This window comes from Suricata suricatta, chromosome 2, assembly GCF_006229205.1.
Source record: "Suricata suricatta isolate VVHF042 chromosome 2, meerkat_22Aug2017_6uvM2_HiC, whole genome shotgun sequence".
Taxonomy (NCBI): domain Eukaryota; kingdom Metazoa; phylum Chordata; class Mammalia; order Carnivora; family Herpestidae; genus Suricata; species Suricata suricatta.
In genome coordinates this window covers 52,761,739-52,789,649 of record NC_043701.1, presented here as the reverse complement: position 1 = coordinate 52,789,649, position 27,911 = coordinate 52,761,739, and the positions used below count along the sequence as shown (strand labels likewise).

General features: G+C 36.9%; 1 long non-coding RNA gene across 4 annotated transcripts; it reads left to right on the top strand.

Annotated features, from left to right (window-relative positions):
* The first annotated feature begins 36 nt into the window (after positions 1-36).
* Positions 37-27,565, top strand: LOC115306181. Of its 4 annotated transcripts, XR_003915225.1 has the most exons (6): positions 37-191; positions 13,458-13,604; positions 18,441-18,483; positions 19,759-19,846; positions 21,721-21,943; positions 27,349-27,565. It is a non-coding gene; the product is annotated as an uncharacterized LOC115306181 (long non-coding RNA). The 4 variants fall into 4 exon arrangements; XR_003915223.1 differs by lacking the exon at positions 18,441-18,483 and having other exon boundaries at positions 37-187; XR_003915222.1 differs by lacking the exon at positions 18,441-18,483.
* The last annotated feature ends 346 nt before the right edge of the window (positions 27,566-27,911 follow it).

Here is a 27,911-nt window from a genome sequence, read left to right as displayed (position 1 = left end):
TGTGTGATCTGGCTCCTATCCAGTGCTCCAGACTCATTGCACAACATAATGCCTCTTTCTGTGGACACTGCAACAACTCCAACTTTATGTTCTTTGTCTAAACCACATGTCTACTGCCTCCTGAGAGATCCAGGATCCACCTAGTCAACCTTCAGATCTCAGGCAAGTTTCCTTCTTCAAAAAATAAGTAAGTAAGTAATCATCTGTTTCTCACATTATGTCTAATTCTCACATTAGACACTTTCACAAATCACTGTTCTCCTTGTTATACTCTTATCAATGCTGTCCCTTAATACAGCATGTGATCACCTGATACATGTCTGTCTGCTCCACTGGATTATATACAACTTGAGTGGAAAATCTCCTCTCCGTTAGCCTTCATCATTTTATCATCATTCCCTAACACAGGATGAGGCACATGCCTTGTAGGGACAAAATTCACATGTGGCTGATGGTTGAGAGGTGTATTTATCTGATGATATATTTACCAGTTATGGAGATTCTTACTTTTTTCCTGTTATAGTATTGCACATTGTGACTGTATTTACAAAGAACATGAATTTGCTCTTACCATTAGAAAATAAAAAATATCACAAAGATTATTTTTTTGGAGGAAAGCCTGCCAAGCTGTAAACTCCATGAATGTGAGGACTATTTCTGACTTTCTTAGGAATAAAGTGTCTGTCACTCTATTTGTAGCTGGAATGAATGAACATGACACATTATGACTTCCCTGTATATCCTGAAATATAGTATTTCAGCTAGACAATGAGTAGCTTTCTACACATGTTCCATCAGCAAATATAGCAGAAAGTGTAGCAGCTTCACTGCCAATATCTATAATTACAGCAGTCCTTGTGCTAAAATTAAAATTAGAAGATCATAATATCAGCGCAATTAGTTCATCTCTTGACTTAATTTTTCTCTATTGAATCCATTGATTCACTGTTGTTCTTTTCATGTCTGTAAATGATACTATTTTTTTCTGATTCTCACAGAGAATAACTAAAATGCATTTAAAATTTCTGAATATGCTTTCTAAAGTTATATCTCAGAAGGATATAGTAAATATTGAGAATTATGGCTTAGAGCAATTTAAAGTTATTGGCATGCTATTGATTTGTAGATCAGGCCTTGTAAGTATTCATCCCGCATCTCGGTGGCTTGATGTAGTTCTCCTTAAATTGGCTATTTGCAACAGATAAACATTGGAAATGGAAAGAAAGGAGCACTGTGTCTTGTAGATATACCCCTGGGAAGCCTGCAGCCTCATAGTAATGATTGAACAAAAGAAGGAAGATGTCAGAATTCAGAGTTTACAATTACTAAAGCACTAAAGCTAATTTTAAGGCATTTATGGCGGCAAGGAGGTTATCTTTGCAGTCATTTTAAAACATCTACCCTTGAATAAGTTTAAATTACTAAAATCTCATTTACCACTAAGGAAAAGTAAAAAAGGTGGTTAAGGCCTTGCTCAAATTATCCTTCAATTGCTTAAATATTCCTGACTCCTACCAATCCCTGATTTGTACTGATATAATGTTAAAGTCTGTGTGTGTGTGTGTGTGTGTGTCTGTAAAATGACTGATGTACAATTCACATACTGAATTGTTGTACAAGGTCATTAGGATCTAAAAAACATTACTAAAAATACCTCAAGTGGAAGAGAGTGGGGCTCATTCAAGGGAAAATGCATGGGTTTAACATTTAAGGAGGAAATTAGATCATACCTAACAAGGAAGACAGAGTAAAGGGAGACGTTTTCGAGTGCTTTAGACATGCACAAACAGGAAGTGGACAGAGTGCTGTTATGGCCTGTAGATAGAGCACCAGACAAAGCATTTCAGTAGACACAGTAGAAAGGCTCAGGGAAAGAATCAAAGGGCTCTGAACACATGGTTTTCTGAATCCGAAGAAAACATAAAACAAGAGGCAGCGAGATAAAGAGGAAGATTACAAATTACAAATGAGGATAGGCTGCCCACAGGGTGGAACAATCATACTACCTGACTCCTGTGTCTCACTGGAAGAAGAGGTGACTCTCTGGACAGCCAGTTTAATGTTGGTTAAATTATCATTTAGTTACTTACAAGGGCAAGTAACTATATTTTTAAAAGTTCCTGATGTAAATGAAAGAGTACATGTATATTATACTTACACTATGGATGGGAATGCAAACTGTTGCAGCTACTCTGAAAAACAGTGTGGAGGATCCTCAAAAAATTAAGAATAAAATTGCCCAGGACCCAGCAATTTCATACTAGGGATTTATCCAAAGTGTACAGTAGTGCTGATTCTAAGGGGCATATGCACCCTAATGATTATAGCAACACTATCAACAATAGCCAAATTATGGAAAGAAACAAAATGTCCATCAAATTATTTATGGATTAAGAAGATATGCTATATACATATATATACACACACGTATATGTATATACATATATATGTATATGTACACATACATATGTATGTGTGCGTGTGTATATATACACACATATATACACACACAATAGAATACTACTTGGTGATGAAAAAGAATGAAATCTTGCTATTTGCAAAAACATGAATGGAGCTGGAGGGTGTTAGGCCAAGCAATATAATTCAGAGAAACACAAATATCATATGATTTCACTTATATGTGCAATTTGAGAAACTTAACAGATGACCATAAGGGAAGGGTAGGAAAAATAAGATAAAAACAGAGAGACAAACCATAAGAGGCTCTTAAATACAGAGCACAAACTGAGGGTTGATGGGGGTGGGCATAAAGGAAGGCACTTGTTGGAATGAGCACTGGGCATTATACGTAAGTGATGAACCACAGGAATCTACTCCTGTAGCCCAGACTACACTGTATGTTAGCTAACATGAGAGTAAATAAACTCCAGAGAGGAGTGTCTTTCTTACCCTCAAGATCTTATTTTTTTGGAGAAAGAAGTGCAATTTTGTTTTTAAAGATTGTCCATTTCAATGTTCTGTCAATCCAGCGGTAGTTTTCAGGCCTGGAACATAGTAGTTGGAAACTATTGGAAGAACCATCTGCCACTGCCACTTATCAACTTATTCCAATATATGTTCTGCCATAATGGGCAAGAATCTGTTAAGCATTTCTTCTTTACACGAGCACAGCATTGAGCTTTATCAGTAAGAGATACAGAAGAGACACTGAAGGGGGAAAGGACTGCTCTTCTTCTCCCCTTGAGCCCTTGGCCTTCCCTAGCTGGAAACCAGTGCCCTGAAGGTTTCACACTTAGTGTTCACACTGAGCAGCCGCTGCCTTTGCAGCCCCACAAGGTCTCCATGCCCACATCATCAGTTGCTGGCCGCCTGACAGCAGGTCCTGAACTCTGGAGGGCTGCTTCTGCATTGCTCAGTGGCATGCAGCCTAGCTCCAGCCTGGGCAAATCTCCAGATTTCCCGAGTCCCTTGGGTTCAACACGCCTTCCTTAATAAGCCGTGGGCATCTTTTCCAAGTTTGTCCAATCTACGTAGTCCCTCAGCCCTCGAGTGCCATGGAGTTTCTTCAAATCCTGTAACTATTTTTCATCACTGGCCTTTAATAATTCTTTACATTAACCTTGTGTTATGAACACTGTGCGATTTCTCTCAACTGGACCAAGATTGACGCAAAGACTCTGAGTAGAATTTTTTAAGGAAAACAACAGTTGCTGATTACAGCTTCCGGCAGGGCAAGGCCACAAGGACTTTTGCTCTTGGTGATTTGCAGTAACCTATATCAGGCCCCTGACTCATTGTTACCCTTTTGCTGTTGGGTTTTAGCCATCGCAGCTCAGCAGGACTTTGAAATTTTAGGGCACATGTGATTTTGGCCTTGGCAGGTCACTGCACTTTAGAGCAGCTTTGTCCAAATGTGAATGGCTATTTTTACACAGGTGGGGGTGTGGGGCTCTGGGTCCCTTAGCCAAATAACAGTGACCCTAAAGCACAGACTGCTGTAGTTTGACCTTCAAGCACACAAAGGCAGTCTGCTTTCACATTGCATATAAAATTGAGGCAGAATATTGCCTAGAGCTTTTTAGACCTCGATGAGTACAGCAACTTTCTATCTTTAAAAATGCAGTGCCTCGGGCTTTGCATTCACTACAGATCATTCTTAGGTTGTATCCTTAACTTGTTTTAACCTAGACCCAGGTAAGTATTTAAACTAGCTACATACAGAGTTAAGGAACAAATGAAGAGGGGCTTACCCTGAACTCATGCTCTTTAGATATGACAATGGTCTATGGCAGACCATGGAGAGTGTTCAGGGAACAGAACCTGTCCTTGGATCCCTGCTTTAGGAAATGGAGATTGACATATTCTCTCACTGTCTAGTGTGGGGCCAATGTTGTGGTAATTTTTAACTCTAGGATCTAAGATGTGAATCTCATTAAGACATGTGATGTTAAATATAGTTCCTAAGGTAATTTTTCCTTTTTTAGTGGGGTTTATTTTATTTCCAAATTTGAACTTTGAGGTTTTCTTTTTTAAAATGCTTATTTATTTTTGAGAGACAAAGAGTGTGAGCAGGGTGGGGCAGAGAGAAAGGAGGACAGAGGATCCAAAGCAGGCTCCACTCTGACAGCTGTGAACCAGATGCAGGGCTCGAACTCATGAACCGTGAAGCCATGACCTGAGCAGAAGGTGGATGTTTAACTGACTGAGCCACACATGTGCCACCATAATGATGATTTTCTATTCTTCCTATTCCTCTATATTACTTGGAATATTTCTGTAAGAATATTATACCCTGTCTTCCATTTATTCATTTATTTAATCATTTACTTAAATTAACATGGACTCAAGGATGTTTATTTTATTCAACACAACACTGTCATTATTTCTTTCATTGTACAAATGGTCCACCTTTCATCACTGGGAGTTCTTCAGATTGGCTCCTTTTGACAAGACCTATCTTCTATTTATTATTATTAAAGCATTTCATTATTATCTGGCACAATAAGATGATCTGCCCCATCTCGAGTTTTTCCTGACATAACGGGGAATCATCTGATCCCCCAGAATCAGTCATTTATGAAAGAAGACACAATTTATTTTGTGGGATATCAGTATTTTGAGGATAAATATAGACCCTGGTCGGGCTCACTGCACTGGAGTGTTACTGTTTCTAGACCCAGAGTTAGCAGTATTTGTATTCATATACTTAGTGTAGCATGTACTAAGTCATGTGTATACACATGACTCTAATATTCTTACCCATCTGTCTATCTATCTGTGTATCACCATTTGTCAACATCTATGTATCTATATCTACCTGCCTACCTTCAAAATCTATTTTTCTATACATGTACCATCTCTTCATTTCTATTAAAATAAATGTGCATTTATACTAACACCTTCTACTCTAATCTAGCACCACAGGGCTTATTCTAACTTTGCCTCTTGCTTATTTTTAATATTTTTCTTTGACAGTGAGAGACCTGGTTCCCATTAACTGCAATGTGTTTACTTATTTGTTCAACACTAGTATGCATATAAAGTAGTTTCAGAATTGCTAACTTTGGAGAGAAACAAACTTATCAACTAGAGTAAGGTGTTTATACACAGCTCTTTCCATCTTTAGGGCTAACATATTTAGCAAAAACACCGTTTCCCGAAGTTACAAAAGATCAGCTCCTTTTCTCCCCATTATAGCCAGCGAAATTATGCTGAACACTTGTAATGCGGTTAGGCTCATCTGACCTAGTCTGCATTCCATTCTGGGATTCCCACCTTCTGGTTGATGTTTGACGTTGCCTACAGTAAAGTTCATTCTTTGTGGCATATAGTTCTAAGGATTTTGACAAATGCATGAGATCATGTATAGACCAACCTAGTAGCATACTGAACAACTCCTTCAAAGTAAACAGTCCCAAGTGATCTATTTTGGAGAAACTACGTGCCGAACCTAGTGAGAAACAGCCCACGCCAGGGCTGCAGAAGGAACCCTTCCTCCATCCAAGCAATAAAGATTGTGTTAGCTGAGAATGGGATTAAGGAATTGAGGAGGACTTAATAACATCTTTATGGCCCGTACAGATGGGTTATTTGGTATTGAATTAATTCTCTTGTCATTTTATATATTTGAACTGAAACCTAACTTAAAGGACATTTCGTTTTTAATTTTTATGTTTTCTTTCAAAATTGACCAAAAAAAGGTTTGTATTTAAATCTGGGCTACTTCTATGTTGCTAGCATTTTCATTGGGTTTCCTTTATATTATCATGCAATCTCAATCCTGAATTGCTAACATCAGACAATATGTCTAAACATGATTCCGGATTGGAAATAGAAACAAGTGAATATTCGGGCTTGAATACAACAGACTTTGAGGTTCATTTAGGTACTACACTGCTCATGAGCCTTGTAAAATAGACCTGAACAGAGCAGTATCTGGATTTCATGTTTGAAGATTCATCAGCGTTACATGTTTTACTCTCTTTTCTCCCTTGTGCTGGTTAATTTTATGTGTCAACTTGAGTAGCCTTGAAGTGCCCAGGCTAAACATTATTTCTGGGTATGGCTGAGAGAGTGCTTTTGGATACAATTATATTTGAATTGGTCGATAGCCCCCCCTGGCATGGGTGGATGTCATCCAATCTAAAGGCCTGACACAAAAAGCAGAGGAAGGTAGAAGTTACCCCTTTTATTTCTGTCTCACACTGTTGGAGCTGAAGCATCTCACCCCATCTTTTCTGTCCTCAGTTTGGGATTTACATAATCAGCATTCCTGCACCTCAGGTCTGAAGAGTCAGACTAAATGATATTACCAGGTTTCCTGGGCTTGCTGACAGCACTCTGCAGGACTTCTTAGCCTCCATAATCACATGAATGGAACCAATTACTCATGAAGTCTCCCTCCTCTCTTTTAGGTATATTTATACAGACAACCCTGACTATTACTTCCCACTCATTCCCTCATTTTTTTCCACCACCACCGGAGGCATAAAGTGCTTGTTGAGGAAGAAATGGGAAGACATACCCTTGTCCCTCTCTTTCTCCCACATTAGTTGACATTTAGATTCACCAAACTTGCGCTCCTAGATGAACAGCCTTCCATTTTCAACACTGTGTATAATAAGGTGGGTAAGTGGGCCTAATTCTAGGTTTCCATTTTGAAAACCATCTGTGGCTACAGATCTAATCCAGGTGTACAGCACCTCTAACAGTAAAGGAGCTCACATTTTAGTCTCCATCTTCTTGACTCATCTGTGTGTGTGTGTGAGTGTGTGAGTGTGTGTTTATTTTCATTTGGTTTTAAACTCTGGCAGGGAAACAAGGGTATCCAACACACAGTGTGGGTAAAGTTGTAGATAAGGATGAGGGACTTAGTGTTCATTAAAATCCTATTCGGAATCAAGCTCTGTGCTGCATATTTTATATAAGCTCTCTCTACTGGGTCCTCATAAACAATATGTTTATGAGCACCAGAAGGTGCTTAATTTGATTAGTTCTGACCCCCACCCCCACCCCCTTCCCAGTGCAGTCCCTGGGAAAAGAGTTACCTGTAGAAATTGATATAAGAGGTGATCCCAGAGAGCACTCAGGAAATAGAGGAGAAAGACAAGGGTGGTTGGAAAACGGGTCAATCATGTAACACAGAGAGGTACCTCTGTGGACCCCTGGGTTTGAATCCCACAGGGGCCTTCTGAGAGGCCAGGCAAAGAGCTTCAACCATAAGTGGAGTTATTCACTTACCAATAACTTTCTCTCGTTGTTTGAGATCTACTTTTGCCACATTCACTTTTAGGGCATTTGCAGCCTGCCCTGCACCGAAGGCTGAGCAGCTCTGCAGCCAGAGAATGTTCGTTGAGAAACACAGAGGAATGGAGATCAAAACTAATCAAGCACCTTCTGTTGTTCATAAATATATTGTTTATGAGGACCCAGTATCAACTTCTGAGATGACTCTTAGGGCCATTCAAGGGAATATGGACAGGGCGTTAACTGCGTCTGCTATACTGCTATTTGCATTTCATTGATAAGGAAACTGAGCCCTACATGTTTCAATAACTTGTCTGAAACCACAGGGTTTATTAGGCCTTAGTTAAACCTAGGTCTGATTAAGATATCCACTTCCCAAACTCCACCCCCACCTATAGTTTCTGGCTGGGCGTGAAGACTTCCCTTAGCTCCCTCTTATGTCTTGCTGCCAGGCCTGGTAGAGAAAAGGTGTGGCTGTATCTTGTGGTGAGGAGAACAGTCAAATATTATACAGCAAGACAGAAATCAAAAAGCGATGGGAAACTGAATGCAACTTTTTCTGGAGAGTGCTACCATACCAAAAAAAAAAAAAAATCAGCCCAGCCTGCACCAGGTAAATACCTAGAAAATCTTAACTGAGCTCTGATGATTTCTCCTCACTCAGCTAACATGGAGGGGTGTTAGTGGAACTGTGAAGTCAATGGTCTGATAGATCTACCTGGTTTTTGTGCAAATCTGAGCAGACTCCTTTGTCTTCATTCAGCCACCAGTGGGGAACTGGACGAAGCCCGAAACAGACCCGAGCCACAGCCACTCGAGAAAGCCAGAGCAGTGAGAAAATGTACATTTTAGCTGGACTGAGTGCTTCACTTGGAATGTGAGACGTTCTAGTGAAAAGAGCCCTTAACTTAAGGGACTAAGCCTTAGGCACTGTTGTGCTTTTCACTGATAGATTTTCAAGGGTTGCATGAAGTTACAGTGAAACAAAAAAATACCACCTTACATATATTTCTTGTGACATATCTCCTAAAACATCATTCTTCTCAAGATCCATGGGTATGTAATAAGTGTCTTTCGTTTGCTAAAGCCATCTGCAACCTGCAGAATGGAATCGGGGTTGCGTAGACATCTGGGCAGGTGAATGTACTAAGACTGAACAGGACTCATTATTAGCAAAGGTCATAGGGAGATTCTAGTCTGAACAAGTCAGTGAACCTCAGGGGGAACTGTTGCCGTATTTGAGCCTAGAATATTTGACAAAAATATATTTTTTAACAAACAGTTGTATATATAAGTAATACATATATAAATCATATATATAGCTATAATCTTCACATATATGTAATGCATACACATAAAATCTTTCACATTGGAAAATAATGTATATATTTTTTATAATTCCAGCACCAAAATGTTCATAAATCCATTATTTTTCACTCAATTATATATCAGTGTTTTCTTTATTTTATATTAGACACCTTTATATGCTCTACTTCATTTGTGGAAAGAAATTGAGACTATACTTTTTAGTAGAAGTTTTGTTTTTGATAATAGCAAAATTTATATATTCTGGTATCCATATGGGGCTTCTAAATCCTTCTGTATTTCATTTCATTAGTTTCTCATTTCTTTTGTTTTCTTCCCTTCCTTCCTTCCTTCCTTCCTTCCTCCTTCCTTCCTCCTTCTTTCCTTCCTTCCTTCCTTCCTTCCTTCCTTCCTTCCTTTCTTTCTTTCTTTCTTTCTTTCCTTCTTTCCTTCTTCCTGGATAGTTGGATACAGAACATGCCTTAATTATCCCCTGAAGATCAGACTCACATACACCTCTCATGAGTGAACATTTATCTATTTGGTTATTTTAGAATTAATAAGATCATAGGCACAGAGGTATTAATTTAGAGGACAGCTAGGAAACACATGGTTCAAACGTGGCACTAAGTACCAGAGGTGCATACCATGATTAAGAAAGCTTCTGCTGGGGTTCCTGGGTGGCTCAGTTGGCTAAGCATCTAACTGCCTCAGGTCATGATCTCGTGATTCATGAGTTCCAGTCCCATGTCGGGCTCTGAGTAGACAGCTGGGAACCTGGAGCCTGCTTTGGATTTTGTGTGTCTCTCTCTGTCTGCCCCTCCCCTGCTCATGCTCGCTCTCGCTCTCTCTCTCTCTCTCTCTTTCTCTCCAAGATTAATAAACATTTAAAAAGAAAACTTCTGCTGACTTTCTCAGTCACCTTATTTATGACATCCTAAATGCAAATATTGCAGATCTAAGATCTTTACTTCTTATTACTTTTCATCACATTCTTGCGTGGTCCAAGTATATAGAATGACTTTTTAAATGGCAGACTAATCTACACACAGCATGTACGTATATGTAAGTGTAGCCCATAGATGACAGCCTGAGGAAAATAAGGTGCAGACAAATGCAGACATTTGGATGTCTTCTGTATTTATGCTACAGGCTTGTCAGACATCTAGACATAAACTTCCACTTGTCTCTCATTCTCTTTTCTGATGCTTTGAGTCCATTATGTTGTGGCTTTATTGTACTTGCTCTTTATATCATACGTCCAACTTTTTCTAGTTACTAATGTGTAGAAGAAAACAGTGGCTGTGAAATTCACATGTATCAAATAAAATTTTAATTTGCTTTTGCTTTCTCCTTTCCTTCTTACATGATGTTCACATAAAAAGTATATATTAAAAGTATGATTTAATTTTAAATCTACATTTTAATAATACTGCTAAATATTATTTTATTAATGGTAGGTTCTTTTTGACCTTGACACTGTTATAAAGTATGTTAAATATTTGCTTGGATTTAACAACATTCTGTTACCTGATATATATCCTGACTGGTTACATCTCTACTTGTGAGTTCTAATTGGTTCATCAGTCAGCTAGTTCAAATGCATAAATATGTGGGTATGTGAGAATAATTTTTTTCTAAGACCATTAGATATATTGTTTTTTCTCTTATTTTTCCTAGTCCTAGACTACATAGAAAAAATTAGTAATAACATACTCTCCACAAAGCTCTGCATATATTTCATTATATTTAATCATCAGTGTTTTCAAATAAAAATCTGAAACTCTTCTGATTTTAAAATGTATTTGTTGAGGGGTGCCTAGGTGTCTCAGTTGGTTAAGTGTCTGACTTTAGCTCAGGTCATGATCTTGCGGTCGGTGGGTTCCAGCCTTGCGTCAGGCTCTATGCTGACAGCTCAGAGCCTGGGGTCTTCTTCAGATTGTGTCTCTCTCTCTCTCTCTCTCTCTCTCTCTCTCTCTGACTTTCCCCCAGTCATGCTCTGTCTCTTTCCATCTCACAAAAACGAATAAATGTTAAAAAAAATTAAAAGCTACTTGTTGATTTATGCCTGAGTACTTCTGGAGCTTCTCTTTGGAATAAGTTTGAAATTTCATAGGTTTGGGTTTTATTCACTACCTGTGGAGTTAATTTGAAAATCTAGAAACTTCAGAGAAGAATACCTATTTCTCTTATTTATCTTGCTACTTCTACTCTTTCTAATAATCTATTTTTTACTCAATTTCTTTCTTATATGAGGAAGAGTTTCAATACTTATCTTAAAAAACTTATGTCCTTTCTTCCACAGTTTCAATTTTATTTATTAGAGAGAAGCTACTTTTTATGTCACAGATTTCCTTTTCATTGAAGTTTATATGCTTTTTTTTTGCGTTATTTCTATGTTTTACATTGGACATGGTATTTTTGATACCATGGATGGTATTTTAGTCTCAGAATATTCCATTTTTATGAATTAAAAGGTGTCTTTTTGTATGTTTATTGTTTCTGCTTGTTTATGTCTAGGCAGAATACAGAATTTCGCCTTGATTTTATTCTTATAGTATGTTTACCTTTATTGTTGACAAGCTCTGCTTTTGTTCTTGTTTTCATTTCTGTTTTAAGCCATGACCATCTGTGCTATCAAACTCTCTGTTCTCTGAAGGAAGAGGATCCGTCTCTCATTGTCACTCTGTATCCCCGGGCTCTATAACAATAGTCGGCAATCATATCATTCTTAATAGATATTAGTTTATGAAAAGCACAAAAACTGTGCCTCCATGAGATCATTGACTGATATGATCTACAGCACACTGGTGGGTATGGACTAAATGTTCACACCAAGTGGCCCACATAAGGCAATAGTTCAGGTTTAGAATGCTTATGTAGGATGTTTGACATATCAAGCAAAGGGTCTTGAACAGTAAGAAACACTGAGACTGATTTCTGAACAACAACAAAGTCATCAACTCTACTATTCACCATTTTCTTCTCTAGGATTTGGTGCCTTTCTACAGAAACATCTATAATTTTAATTTTCAATGCTTAAAAAGCATAAGTGAATTTCAGGAAATACTAAGTCCTAATATTTTAAATGGATTTTCAGAGGGATGTTAGATACTAATGAAGCCATCTAGAAACATAAAATTTTACTACTCAAAACTATTGATTAAAAAAAAACAAACATTAAGGATGAATGAGACTATACAATTTTCATTCAAAATCACATAGCTATCTATAAATGATATGGCAAAAACTAAGGGTGTATTTCCAGGTTCTTATGAGATTTATAAATCAGATTTATGAAAATGTTATTACTTCAGCATATCTTTAATCTTAATGTATTTTTCTCCCTGAATAGTCTGATAAAACTGCAAAAGTAATATGTTCCTGAAAGAGCAAGTATTTGAGGGAATTATTAATATTAAATAAAACACATTTCCCAAGTGCGTCATCAAGACATGTAATCTAGAGAATAACATTAGATTTAATATTCTCCATCCCAGGCTCTGCAGGCATTATTGATCATATCTACAGCTCTATGTGGGATTTTATATTAGTGAACTTGAATGCATGATGGACTGTGTTTTTCATGTTGCATCTGATATCATTAGATGTGATTTTATTAGAACTTGGTGAAATATATTCCATAGTAAATTCAGTTGATTAATGCATTTTTCTTGTGAAGTTACATGAGTTTGGATTCAATTTCTTTGGAACAATTCTCCATTTTATTGTCTACAGTGGCCTGCTAATCCAAATTAATCCATCAGATATATGCAATGGCAATTGTGGAAATTTTGAAACAGAATGATTTATGTGAGGTACCAGGAGTAATACTATCTGGCTATATGTCTTGTGTTCTTCTAAAATATAGTAAGTGAATTCATTGCATTCTAGTAAATTCATGATTTATGATGCTGAAAATCCATTAAATAATATAAACTGTCAATTGATGAGTTTTTCAATTAAAAGTTGAAAAGATTGGCAGGTAACCATCTTTATAGTGAGCTGGCCAATATATTCTCTCCTTTGAAATACAATACACAGAGAGACAATCAGTCCTGAGTTTGTTAAAACGACTATTTTACATGATTTAAAGATTTATAACATTATATTAACAAAATCTGTTATAACTGTATATTTAACATGGATATTGAAATAAAGGGAATATTGGTGTCTGATTTCCAAGAACAACATCTTCCCAAGAGGGTGCTTCTTTTGAGTTGTATCTATTTCGATTGTTCTGTGTTTTCCAAGCTGACAATATTTTTGCTTCTCACTGGCATATTATTCCTCTATATTGTCAGATGATATGCTAGTTTTGCTCTGGCCTCTAAACTACTCTGTCTTCAGAAGCTAAATGCAAATATTTATGATTCAATTATTGGCATATTCTGTCACTAATTATCAGAAGGACATCTTATTTTTTCTTGTTTCCACGTTTTCAGGGATATATGTGCTTATGAGTGCATGTGAACAGCAGTCAGAGGATATAATGCATCTCCAGGATACTTTCATCAATACACCTGCAGAGGCTAACATTTGGTAACATCAGATTTGTTCAGGAGAATTATCATCACATATAGTGCACCCATGTGAGTTTCCTCATGTTTACAGCATGGATAGGTTTTATTCACTTATTCAATTTTCATGCACATGTTGTACCTTGGAGTTTGTATGAGATAAAAGTAATTGAAAAGTAATAATGAACCAATGCATGTTAAATATCTTCCTTTAAAAATGTTTGGTTTTGGTTATGTATTTGAATTTCAACTTTTATAATTTTATTCTCTGAAAATACCAGTAAAGGCTGTGTGAAAACAAAAAGACAAGAGGAAGTCTAAGTCTTGACCATCTTATAATTTCTTTTTCCCTGTGGTTTTCCACAACAAATTCTGTTTGAACATTTTCCTATGTTCTCCTAATTTATGGACTGATGTCAAAGATAATTGGCAATACTCAATTATTATTGGGCAAACCTTATAAAGATTTACTTTGTATAAGCAACCAGTTCTCTAAATTAATACAATTGTTTATTGGATTTACATCAAAGTTCTTATATTTTGGTAGTCTACACTTGTTAAAACTTACTTATTTATTCTACCATATTTATGGAATATTCTAAATTCTGTTTCCCCAGTGAAACTTTGTGTTTCAAAAACTGTCCCATTCACACTGGGTAAATAATTATGGGATCCTCTAATCTTCAGTATAAATGTTTCCAACATGGTGTCATAGGTCCTTAACATTCCTAAAATCTTCTTTACCTAACTGTGTGTCTTATAAGTTTCCCTAATATCATGATTCAACACATGCTCTTCCACATCCTTTTAAGTTTCCCTGTGGGTGTCCATGCTGTTCACTCCCACATTGCATGACCAGCTACTCTGGTGAGTGGAAGAGATGTTCTATTTTCTCTTCTTTCTCAACCCAAAATTATTTTTTCTCTACTACTTGGAGCTACCTGACATTTACAATATGGTAAATCTATAAATATAGGAAAACTAGATCAAAAGTAGCAACATAGCAATAATGTTTCTATCAACCTCTCATCTAATACCTATCATTTATCTATCTTCATTTGTGTGTGTGTAGATAGTGAGAGATGGGAGTTTTAGTGCTTCTCAAATGTTAATTAAATTGAGTGGATCTTAACAATTTGTCAGCAAGTATGTTTTCCATTAGTAAATAAAGTTTCAAAAAACACTTGAAAATGGATTTAAACTTGATGAATGTATGGGAGCCAGGGCGGCTCAGTTTGTTGAACATCAGACATTGGCTCAGTAATGATTTGGCAGCTAGTAGGTTCCAGCCTCTCATTAGACTCTATGCTGACAGCTCAGAACCTGGAACCTGCTTTGGATTCTGCGTCTCCCTCTATCTCTGCTCCTCCCCCACTTATGCTCTGTCTCTTTCACTCTCAAGAATAAATAAGCATTAAAAAATAAATAAAAAATAAACTTGCTGAGTGCAAAGATTGGACCTCAAATCACTGCAGCTTCAGTAATTGCATCTTTATTAATTCAGATGCTAGCACCACATGCATCGTGCATAGCCTACTTTCATTAAAATAAAAAGTTGAACACATAAAGAATCTAACTCTACTTTTTTTTCCCTCACTTTGATTGAGTTGGGAATTGATAAAAGCCACACAATTTTTGGGGAAAGAAGCTGCTGTCCACAGCTTAAACAGGCTCCTAACCTTTATACTACAAGGTCTTTAGCGTGCTTATCTCTTCTCAGCAATCCAACAGTGCTGAGAAGGCCCTTTGAGCCCAAGATGAGCTCTGGACCTGAGGGTCAGGAGAGGGTGCTGCCTCCCAAGCCCCGGCCCAAATTTCCTCCACCAGTGTCTACCCACATCCACAGAGTGAGAGTTCCCAGGAAGAGCCATCCCCTGGGACCAGAGCCATGTGGCTGATAAGCAGGGTCTGTGGGATCTGAGAAACTTGGGGACTTGACTCCTGCTTTCAGCTCTTTCCCAGCTGGCACCTGAGACTGGTCCTCATCTGTGGACAAACCCAGACCCAAGGTCCTAGTCCCCAAGAGAAGCCAGTTCAGTGGTCCTGTAAGGGAGCAGGCCCGAATTATTAAAAGCAAGTGGTTTATAATGTGGACCCAAATATTTATAAACAGTATAGCTCACTTTGGGGCCCAGATAGAGACCCAGCTAAATTCCCCTGGAAAACATGGGAAATGGAAAAATGGAACTAGAAACTCTATGGTAGGTGTTAAGATGGCTGTTGGCAAGCAATTACCCCTCTGGAACCCCAGACCCTATGAGGGACTCAATGACTAGGGAAGTGAAAAAAATGATCACGTGTTAGGCAATTCTCTTGGAGCCACTCTTACTTTTTGAGCTCAGGGAACCAACAGGCCAGACCAGTGACAAATTGGAGGGCCAAGATGTTAGAGAGGAAAGAGGGCACTGTTTGGGGCGGGGGGCAGGGTTTGCGGAACTTGTTGGATCCTCCATGCTGAGATTCCCAGTGGGATCTGCACTGGGTGTCCTGGAGTCCTTCTGCTGTCCACAGCTTAAACAGGCTCCTAACCTTTATACATAAATATAGGTATAAAAATAAGCATATTTTTTCAGGATAGTTATACATTCAGGCTACTCTGAAATTTCAGACAGTGGAACGAAGCATGGAAGCAAGCATATAAGGTCCAGCAATACATGGAAACTGGAACAAGTAAATAGATTATACAGTCAAATGGCTGAGTCATCTAACAACTGCATATCCTTTGGGAAGTGGTTCTAGTTCAGTAGGAAAATTAGTGAAGGCAATAGAGGACTCTAGAATGGGAAGAATTGATGTTATGGGCTTGTATCAAGCAGGGATCCAGCTTCCGATATATGAAAGTCCGATCATTGAAGTGCAATGTGATGCTTTGCCCTAAAAACCAAGAGAAGAATGGACAGCAAGACTAGTGAAGGTAAAGCAGCAAGATGTGGAGGAATGTGGAGCTCTTTAACCTGAGCAAGCCAGTGCTCAGCCATTAGCCCTTGGTCAATGGAGCAGGTGGGAACAAGGTATTATAGTCTTCCCCCAACTTGCTACATGACTTTCAGAAAATTAACCAACTTATCATGTCATAATGTGAGTTCTTCACTTTTAGTATGTTTTTATTAAAAGACTTCTTGCAGCAGTGTTAATTTTAGAGAAAAATTGAGCAGAAAGGTCCCATCTGACCTTTCTCACCCCCACAAAATTCCCTTATTCTTAATATCTCACACTAGTGTGGTTAATTTATAATAATTGCTGAATTGATATTTCTACATTATTCTTTTTTCTTGTAATTGGTTCATTTTTTATTATTCTTAACTTCCAGTATAATTAATATACAGTGTTATATTAGTTTCAGGTGTACAATATAGTGATTCAACAATTCTTTACATTACTCAGTGCTCATCATGATAAGTGTACTCTTAATATCCCTCATATATTTCTACACATTAAAAATTATTTTTAATGTTTATTTTATTTTTGAGAGAGACATAGAGAGAGAGAGAGAGAGAGAGAGAGAGAGAGAGAGAGAGAGAGAGAATGAGTGGGGGAGGGGCAGAGAAAGAGGAAGACACAGAATCCAAAGCAGGCTCCAGGCTCTGAGCTGTCAGCACAGAGCCCAACACGGGGCTCAAACCCACACTGTGAGACTGTGACCTGAGTCAACGTCGGACACAACAGACTGAGTCACCCAGGCATCCCTCTATACATTATTTTTAAACTAAAGTTCATTTATATTAAGTTTCATTTTTTGTGTTACACTGTGGGTTTCTAGAAATGCATAATGTCATGTATCCACCATTACAGTATCTTATAAAATAGTTTCCCTACCCCAAAAGTCCCTAAGACTTCATCTATCCATCTTTCCTACTGTCCTGCATGTCAATAGCCTTTTACTGTCTTCATGGTTAGTCTTTCTAGAATGCCATTTAATTAAAATAATACCATATGCAACACTTTCATGCTAGTTGCTTTCCTGTAACAATATATTTTTAAGGTTCCTCCATGTCTTTCCATGGCATCAGATCTCCTTTCTTTTTATCACTGAATAATATTCCATTGTGTGAAAACAACCCAGTTTGTTTATTCATGTACCCATCGAAGGGAATTTTGGCTGTTTCCATTTTTTGGCAACAGTGAATAAAGCAGCTATAAATATTAATATGCGTGTTTTATATATAATATAAAAACATATAAAATATATAAATATATATTTTTAATTCATTTTGCTAAATACCTAAGAATAATGTGTGGGGTCATATGATAAGACTAAGTTTAGAATTGTAAGAAACTGCCAAAGTGTTTTCTAAAATGTCTGTATCGTTTCCTATTTCTGTCAGCAATGATTCAGAGTTCCTGCCATTCCACATCCTTGCTGGAATTTGGTGTTGTCAGTGTGTTGGCTTCTAGCCACTCTAATAGACATGTAGTGATATTTTAGTTTAGTTTGCAATTCCCTAATGACATATGATGTTGAACATTTTTTCATATGTTTATTTTCCATCCACATATATTTGGTAAGGAAAATGTTAAACCCTTTTTTAAAATTTTTTAACATTTTATTTTAGTTTTTGAGAGACAGAGAGAAACAGAGTATGAGCAGAGGAGGGGCAGCGAGAAAGAGAGACACAGAATCTGAATGAAGCTGGCTTCAGGCTCCAAGCTATCAGCATGGTGTTTGAACCCATGAACATAAGATCATGACCTGAATTGAAGTTGGTCACTTGACCAACTGAGCCACACAGGAGCCCCTGGAACTTGTTAGTATCTTTTGCCCACTTTTTCATGTTTGCTTGTTTTCCTGTTGTTGAGTTGTAAATGTTTTTTGACTGTTTTGGATACAAATCCTTTTGAGGAGTATCTTGCACATGGTTTTTCCCCATCCATGGGTTCTTTTAATTCTCTTAACAATTTCTTTCACAGAGCAGTTCTCAAACTTATAAGAAAAGCATGTCGTTTCTCAGCAGTAAGTATGATGTTAGATGTAGTTTTTGTATAGATATTCTTTATCAAATTGAAGAAGTTCCCCTCCAGTCCTAGTTTACTGAGAGTTTTCATTATCAATGGCTGTTGAAGCCTATCGAATATTTTTTTCTCCATCTATTGCTATGGTCATATGAATTTTCTCCAGTCTGTTGATATGATAAATTACATTACTTGATTTTCAAATATTGAACCAGATTTGAACATCGGGAAATATCCAGCTTGGTTGTGCTGTATAATTCTTTTTACATGTCGTTAGTTTCAATTTGCTAATATTTTAAAGAAATTTTAAAGCTATGTTCATAAGTATTATTTATCTATAGTTTTCTCATAATATCTTTGCATGGCATTTATACTTAGGTACTGTTTCCCTTATAGAATAAGTTAAGACTTATTTTGATTTCTATTTTCAGGAAAATGTTGTAGAGAATTGGCTTTCCTGAGTTCCTCACTTTTTTCATTGAGAATATTTATATATAACCCATACAGTAGTTATGAACAGGGTAGTAGATGATGGACTTACAGTTTATGACATTCTGTTTATTATATTACAGTCAATAAGCCACAGCCTTTGTAATAAAAATAATTATAGCACTGGCTTCTGATATGGTTTACACTGGCAAGTAATTTCTTCACTTACCATGTTCTTCATTTTGGTATAAGAATTTAGAGTGTTTACTTTGGAAGCAGATACTCAAATGTTCTTTTGAGTTTTGCAGTTACTAGTTACCAGTTGTACGATACGGCCAGATCAATGTACTTAATTTCTCTAAACTTTAGTTTCATAAATAATGGAAGTGACAGTAGTAGCAGTCTCTAATGGCTGCTGTGGGAGTGAAAGTGTTACACAAGATGGCCTGGGTAATGGGTTCAGCACACCAGAGCTTCATAGGAAGTACTCATGACACATAAGTGATAATCATTTTCTGGACTCTAGGATTAGCAACCATGGAGGAGACCTTTTCTGAGGTTATCTCAGTATTGAGATTTTGGTCATTTCTCCATTAACTTAGGATAGGTCTCACAATTTAGAACTTTGATCCCTTTTTGGCTTTGAGTATAGAAGACCCTGGAATAGGTAGAGGAGGGAGCAGTATGAAGACTTCATTACAGACTGTGTGAAAGGCAGCTATATGATACTGAATGCTTTTGCTTCTGTTTTATGTAATCCAGAAAAGACATGCCTAAGGGTATTGGTCATGTGTTTTTAATGCTCTCTAATTTCACACTTCTATACAATCATACCTTCTTTAAACAGAGTGCACCCTATAGACTCCCCACAAATGTAAAAGGATTATGATGATGATAATGATGATGACTGAGATTAGCACACTCTTGTTTCAAGGGTAAGAGAAAATGAGTTTGTGTTTATTAAGAATACAAAGTAGGACTGTTTTCCTTTGAGAAAAATGGTAAAATTACTGCTATATATTTGCATATTGTTAAAACAGACAGCTGAAATACTGAACGGCCCTAAATGCTAATGTCCTTGTTTTCCTTTCCATCAGTCTTTGCACATTCTTTTTAATCACTCTCTCATATTTTAATTCTTCTAGTTATATTGATGCATTGTTATATTTTATAGAGCATCTTTGCTGTAAACAACATTGTATAATATGAATTTTTGAAAATATTTTTGGAATTGTATCTAACATGCATAAAATGCAAACTCTTGCATATCTAATTTTTTTACAATTTTAGATTGTCATAATCAAAACATCTAGACAAATTAAATCTTTTCTTTTTAGGTGTGGTTAGAGAAGGAAATCAGGAGCATAGCATGGAGGTGGTTTTAGCCCACAATGCACTGTATCATTGAATTATTATTTTATATAATGTTCCTCACTTTTCACATTATCAATTATTTTTCAATGTTTCCTAACATTGACCTCATTTCATTGCCACTTATTGTTTTGCGTGTTTATTGTGTGTAATTCCAGTCCATCTTCGAAACGTTTGTTTTCATGTATGTTTATCCGTTTAGAACATCTATCAGGGTTTTGTATGTCTTAAATTTACATTAATTGTCCTATATTATGAATACAGCTCTCATATTTTCACTCAATATTATGTCTTAAGATTATCTATTTATCTGTATGTGGTCTCAATTAATACTACATTGTAAGTGTACGCACATTTCAGAGTTCTCTTGTTCATTCACTTACATAAAGCCACTTAGCTTATGAAAACATTTTTTCCTACAAACACTGTGACAAACATTCTTCTCCATGAGTCTTTGTATATCTGTGGACAAATGTTTATGTAGAGTTTACAGTTTACACCCAGAACTGTGTGTGTGTGTGTGTGTGTGTGTGTGTGTGTGTCTGTGTGTATTTATGTAAAGGTAATAGGCATCTAGATTTTTTTTTCATACGGAAGGATACACTAAATCCAGGATACATTAGGTTATATTGAAAGATGGAAGGGTATTTAACTGAGTGGGTTAACAAAGATTACAATTTGTCTAAAAATGCTTTTAACTTTAATAAAAATATTTGAGGTACAATTACACAATAAGAGCAATAATAAATTCTCAAAAGTGTATATCTAAACTTTTGGTGCTAGGTATCTCTATGTATTTTCAAAGGTGAAGAAAAGATACTCCTGCTCTTAAGAAATCCACATTTTTAAGATATAGAGCAAAAATCTACAACATCACAAAACATACTGATATGTCTAATAGTAGGAATACACTTAACCTATATTGTTTATGTGTATGTGAAATATGGAGGAGGGTATCTTAAAACATACATGAGTGAAAATATGCCTCCAAGTATATTACAACTTTCTGAATTCTGGATGATTGAGCACTCACTTGCTAGGCATATAGAAAAAAGTCAAAGATAACAAGTTGTAAAAAGTAGAGAGTTTTGGAAATTTAATAAACTGCTGGCAAATATTTTGTATGTTTAGAAGAAGATTTTATGGCATGATAGAGGTAAGTTCAGCAGGGCAAAATCCTGCCAGGTCATGTCAGCTAATAGTGAAGCTTGAAGACATGTTTTTACTCTGTGGGCCAATTAAAACAGTGTGATGTTCAGAGAAGTGAACTTTTGAAAGATAATTCTTTCCCATCAGGAGACTCTTAGAAATTCCTGCCACTTCGATCAAGATGCTTGGCAGTAACATTTTAACAAAGTTTACTTCAACTGGAAAACTTCTTGTTCCATTCCCATTAATCCTGATATAATATATCCACATGTGTGCTGGTTCCTTACAGTCCCCAAGGAGCAGTGACAGGAAGAGAAGTAAGGATTCTTCTGCTACGTGAGATATGTTGGTCTCTGCCCTGAGAAATTATGTCTTCTTGATACTTCCACCTATGAGAATAGAGAAGCCTGATATGACACCTTGCCGCAGAGGAAGATTCTGTAGGTGGTGGTGTCCTGCTCGTCCACCATGGCTAGGCAGGAGAAACAACCATCAGGTCATACACTTGGAAGGTAAATGTGACTGAAGGCCTCTCTTAGTGCCCTTCTTAAAATGACCCTTCATTGTTGAGAACTTTGAGTTCATTCTGAGAAAGGAAGTTCTCAACTTTCAATGTTTGTGGTCCTGTTCTGGGCTTTTGGGGAAGCTATACTGTATCATTTACCAAGGTCAAGATGACTCCACAAAACTTCAAAGCACGGGCCCTATTTCTGCCCCAAGCACGCATTGTACATCTAATTCATTTAAGGAAATTACACAAAAGATAATAAAAAGGAAGAAACATCCCTGGTTCCCATTAGATTAAAATCATACAACCCTGCATATACTGGAAACTTAAGGTCTGCAACTTTCTGAAATATCTTTGTCTAATAATTTGCAACTTGTTAGGTAAAAAGTATATTTAACCCAATAGCAAAAGTTCCTTTGCTGGAGTACTGTTTGCTGTGAAGATTATGTATCCTGGTTAGCTGTTCTGAATTGGGCTCAAATAAAACTCTTACTTTGTAAAAAAATTTCTAAAAGTTTCATTTTGCATGGAGAGTATGGAAAGAAAGGTCCATCCACAAAGATGAGAGGACACTGGATGCAATATCTTCTAATTGTTTATAACTTGAGTAACACATAAGAAATTTTCTTAGAATAAAATAAATATTGACAATATTTGTATTTTATATTTGACTTATTTGTTTAAAGTTATAGACATTAAATAATTAACATCTATAAGAAAGAATCTACCCAATGTTTGCCAAAGCATCTCCCAAAATAGCAGTATAGCAGTATCAATATAGTAAGCTACATATTCCTTTCTTAGAGGGCCACAGATTATATATACATACATATATATGTAATTTTTTTGTAAAGTAAACTATCACCCAAATGCAGTTAGAGATACTTGAAGAGAGTAGATCCATCTCAAAACTAAGTCTGACACTAGCAATATTTCACATCTGTTGTAGTAGAATCCTGGACAGGAGAATTAATGAAAAGATTTGTTGAGATTCCTTAGTAGGAGAAGGCAGGTCATTCAAAAATTGAGTAACTTTCCTTTTACCCCTGTTTCTGTTATCCATGCCTGCATAGTAAACTGCCCAAAACCAAAGCAACATTGTTATTATATTTAGTGGATTAAGATTCTAGTCAAAGCATGGCTGGGCAACCCCATTTTAAATGGCTTTGACTGGAGTTATTTGACGTAACTTCTTGGGCTTGACTGTAGAACCAAGATAGCTTTGACACCTAGAGGGTTGGGCTCAGGTGTACTCCTCTTTCTTTATATAGTCTCTCAACACCAGAGTACTTGCATTTCTTCTATCGCAGCTCAAGTGTCCAAGTAACCAAGGCCAAAACAACCAGTCCACCTAACAGTCCAGATTTCAAACCAATACATAGCCACTATATACTCCTGGCCCAAGCACTTCAGTCTTGTCTCAAGAAGAGTTGAATCAGATCCCAAGCCCAAGCCACCATGGGAAGGATATCAAATAATGTGTGGCCTTCTTGATTTGTCCCAAGCCTGTTAATAAGAAACAAAGATGAATTTTCCTCAGTCTGCCAGGCAGATTTGTCCTGGAGATACAGAACAGGTAGCGAGCAATGCTTGGAAGGGAAAGGAAGTAAATGAGTATAGAAGACTAACTTTCTATGCACTCGAATCACAGTCAGGCTTATTCTATCCCAAACCACAATGATGAAATTGGACAGCAAAGACCCTGGAGCTACTTTTGCTTTTTTTTTTTTCCTTCAAAATTTGAAAGAATGCAAGTTCAGGGGGAATGAAGAATTTGAGGAGAGTTTAAACTACAGATGTGTTCACATTTAAGATTATCTACACCACAAAGGATATGCAACAATTCAACAAATACAGTATCTTACCCTTTATTGACATTTAAAAATATAACAACCAGGAAATAAGATTTCAGAATTGTCAGCCAACCCTAAGTCCTATGGAGGGCCATGTCATCCATATACCAGCAATAAGACATTATGATCAAGAATATGGATTAGGAGAAAGAAATGAAAATACAAGGAATAAAACAATAAAGAAAAATTATTATGTAAAAATAATTAAGTCAGTTAAGCATCTGATTCTTGGTTTTGGCTCATGTCTTCATCTCACAGTTTATGAGCTCCAGCCCCACGTTGTACTTTGCAGTGGCAATGGAGAGCCTGTTTGGGATTCTCTATCCCTCACTCTCTCAGCCCCTACCTTGCTTGCTCTCTATCTCTCACTCTCAAAAATAAATAGATAAATAAACATTAAAAAAAACAGTAGATTTTTCTGAATAGAAGACTGGTCAAGACTTTCCAATTAACATCAGACACCAAACCAGACATCAAGGAAATTCAGCAAACCTCAAGTAGAAGAAATTCCAGAAATCTATTCTTTACATACATACATTTCAAAATTTAAAAAAATACACAAAGAGAAGTTCTTGAAAGAAGCCAGAGAAAATAAACACTCATGAAAGAACAAGGATAAAAAGTACAGAGAAACTGTCACCAAAAACAAAAGGGAAGTATTTCAGTGTTGAAAGAAAAACAAAAACCAAAACCAAAATCAAAAACAAAAAAACACTACCAACCTAGAAGTCTATAGCCATTGAAACTCTCCTTCAAATATGAAGAAGAACTAGAGTTCCTCATTTAAGCAAAACTGATGCAATTCATCAATAACAAAACTGCCCACAAGACATGTTAAAAGTTTTTAAGAGAGAAAGAAAATTTACATGTTAGAAACTTGAATCTACATAAAAGAAGGCAGAATATTGGAGAAAGAATACACAAATTGTGTATCAATTCTTAATTGATTTAATATGTAACTGTAATTTCAAAATACGAATAGTAACACTACATCAGGTGATTATAGGCATGGATAAATGAATGACCATATAAGAGATGGGAACATGAAATTGGGAAAAATCTTTTATGATGTGCCTGCAACACCCATGAAGTGGTTTAATGTTATTTAGAAGTGGACTTACTTGCAAACATATATGGCTAATTCTAGGGTTTCAACTAATTAAAAAAATTTTTTATGTTCTTTTTTCTTTTTTATTTGTTTTTATTTATTTTTAAATGTTTTCTATTTACTTTTAAGAGACAGAGGGAGACAGTACAAGCAGGGGAGGGTCAGAGAGAGAGAGGGAGACACAGAATCCAAAGACAGGCTCCAGGCTCTGAGCTAGCTGTCAGCACAGAGCCTGAGGCGGGACTCGAACCCACAAATGTGAGATTATGACCTGAGCTGAAGCCAGACGCTTAACCAACTGAGCCACCCAGGTGCCCCTATTTTTTATTTGTGAGAGACAGAGAGAGACAGCGCGAGCAGGGGAGGGTCACTGAGAGAGAGAGGTACAGAATCTAAAGCAGGCTCCAGGCTCTGAGCTAGCTGTCAGCCACAGCCTGACATGGGTCTCGAACCCATGAACTGTGAGATCATGACCTGAGCTAAAGCATGATGCTTAACTGACTAAGCCACCCAGACACCCCTCCACTAATTTTTTTAAAGACATGTAATTCGTATACTAAGAGAAGAGAGAACATCAAATCATATAATAGGCTCAATTAAAATTTGAGAAGGAAGAAAATAGGGACATAAAGTGAGAAAAAGGGGCAAAAGGCATAAAGAACAAGTACAAGACAAGTAAAAGATCAGTGATTTGCAGCGACTCAGGAGGAAGGTATGAGGAATGAATAGAGGATTTTTTAGAGCAATAAAATGTTCTATATAATATTGTAATGGTGACTGTATTATATTAAATGCTTTTCAAAACATAAAGATTCATGGAACAAAAGTAACCTCACTTTTGCAAAAAATATTTATAATTTTTTGTTTAATGTTTATTTATTTTTGAGAGACAGAGAGACACAGAGTGTGAGCAAGGGAGAGGCAAAGAGAGGAAGGGAGACACACAATCTGAAGCAGGCCTCAGGCTCTGAGCTGTCAGCACAGAGCCCAATGTGGGGCTTGAACTCACAAGTCGTGAGATCATGTCCTAAGCCAAAGTCAGACACCTAAGCAACTGAGACAACCAGGTGGCCCTGCAAAAATATTTTTGAAACTTAAAAAAATAAATCAGTAGGTCAAAGATCTCAGCAATGAATTCAAACTGTTACAAGAAAATCTAACCTTAGTTTAAGTATATCCAACAACATAACCAAAAGGCTGGAGGAATAATATGCCAAACCACGCAAATGAATACAGTGTGTAAGAGTAAAAGTAGAAGAAATGTCACATAAGTGCTTCCTCCAGTGGGTAAAGGGATTTCCCACAGGTGTATAGATTAACAATCATGATACTACTATGCATGTATATTGGAACTGATCTATTTAATAACTTATGACAGAGGACAGGAGCCTGGTTTCTCAGTTAGAGTGGAAATTTGCAGATATAGATTTGAGTTGTAGACCTCAGAACTCCTATTTACCACAATATAGATACAGATGACTACATGTAGAAATATTTACAGATATGTGTACTTACACAGGTTAGGAAAAATACATATAGTTTTTTGCTCTGTCAGCTTAGGATACCTAGAATAAATAACATACTAGCAAGCAAGGAGCATCTAAATCTTACTTTTGGACACCATTCTCAGAAAAAACAAGCAAAACTCCTTGGAGAAATGACTTGTTCTAAGACAGGAAATACACAAGATAAGTCTGGGTTATCTTTCAGTGTCAGGATGTAAGGGAGTGCTCAAATGCATGCACACACACACACACACACACACACACACACATTTCAATGAAGGCATATCAAAATAGGTATAGAAGCCAATCAGAAGATCTCAACAGCCAGATCAGGACAAATTTGAGCAATGAAATACTTGAAGTTGTCCTGGATTGTAACGTACAGACTAAAGTAAATATTCATGAGTCCATGCTGATATAAACAAATAATGCAATAAATTGATAAACAAGAGAAAGAGACAAATCTCTCATGCAAAATAACTACAGATACCTCATGTAGAGACTTGATCCTAAGAGAAGGTGAGCATAACTTTCCTGTTCTTGTACACTGATTGCACATTGATTACTTCGTTGCTCAGAGTACATCATGGAAAGGGGGCAAATGGGAGCAACAACGGTGGAGAAACCTGACAGCCTACCTCCGCCAAGGATCAATGTTCATACCAGCAGTCAGAAATCTGGTTAATCGTATGTAAACTTGGGGCACCAGGGTGACTCAGTCAGTTAAGTATTTGATTTCAGCTCAGGTTCTTGAGTTTGAGCCCCGCATCAGGCTCTGTGCTGACAGCTCAGAACCTGGAGCCTGTGTCAGATTCTGTGTCTCCGTCTCTTTCCGCCCCTCCCCTGCCCTCCCTCTCTCTCAATAATAAATAAACATTAAAAAATTGTATTTAAACTAAGAATGCTATAATAAAAATGACACTTTATCTCTGCATTCTTCCAGAAACCTGAAACCTACTCTAGGCATGAGAAAAACATTCAACAAATCCAGTGGGAGGCATCCTACCAAAAACACGGGTCCTTAAAACGTCAAGGTCATCAAAAACAAAGAAAGACTAAGAAAATGTCACAGCCCATCTGAACCTAAGGAGGCTTGACAACCAAACAAAATGTGGCATTCTGGAAGAGATGCAATAACAGAAAATAAAATATGAGTTAAAACAAAATAATCCGAGTAAACTATAGACTTTATTTTATATGTCACTATAGACTCATTAATTGTGACAAATGCACCTTACTTATCCTTATTTATGTAACAGGGGAAAGTGTGTGTGTGTGTATGGGGGGGTATATTAGAACTCTCACTACTGTCTGCTACATTTTTTTTATGTAGATCTAATACTGTTTTAATTAATTAATTAATTAAGCTATTTAGTTTATTCATTTTGAGAGAGAGAGAGACAGAGTGCAAGTCAGAGAGGGGCAGAAAGAGAGAATTGCAGGCCAGTAAAGAGTTTCATGCGGGACTTGAACTCATGAACAAGGAGATCATGACCTGAGCCAAAG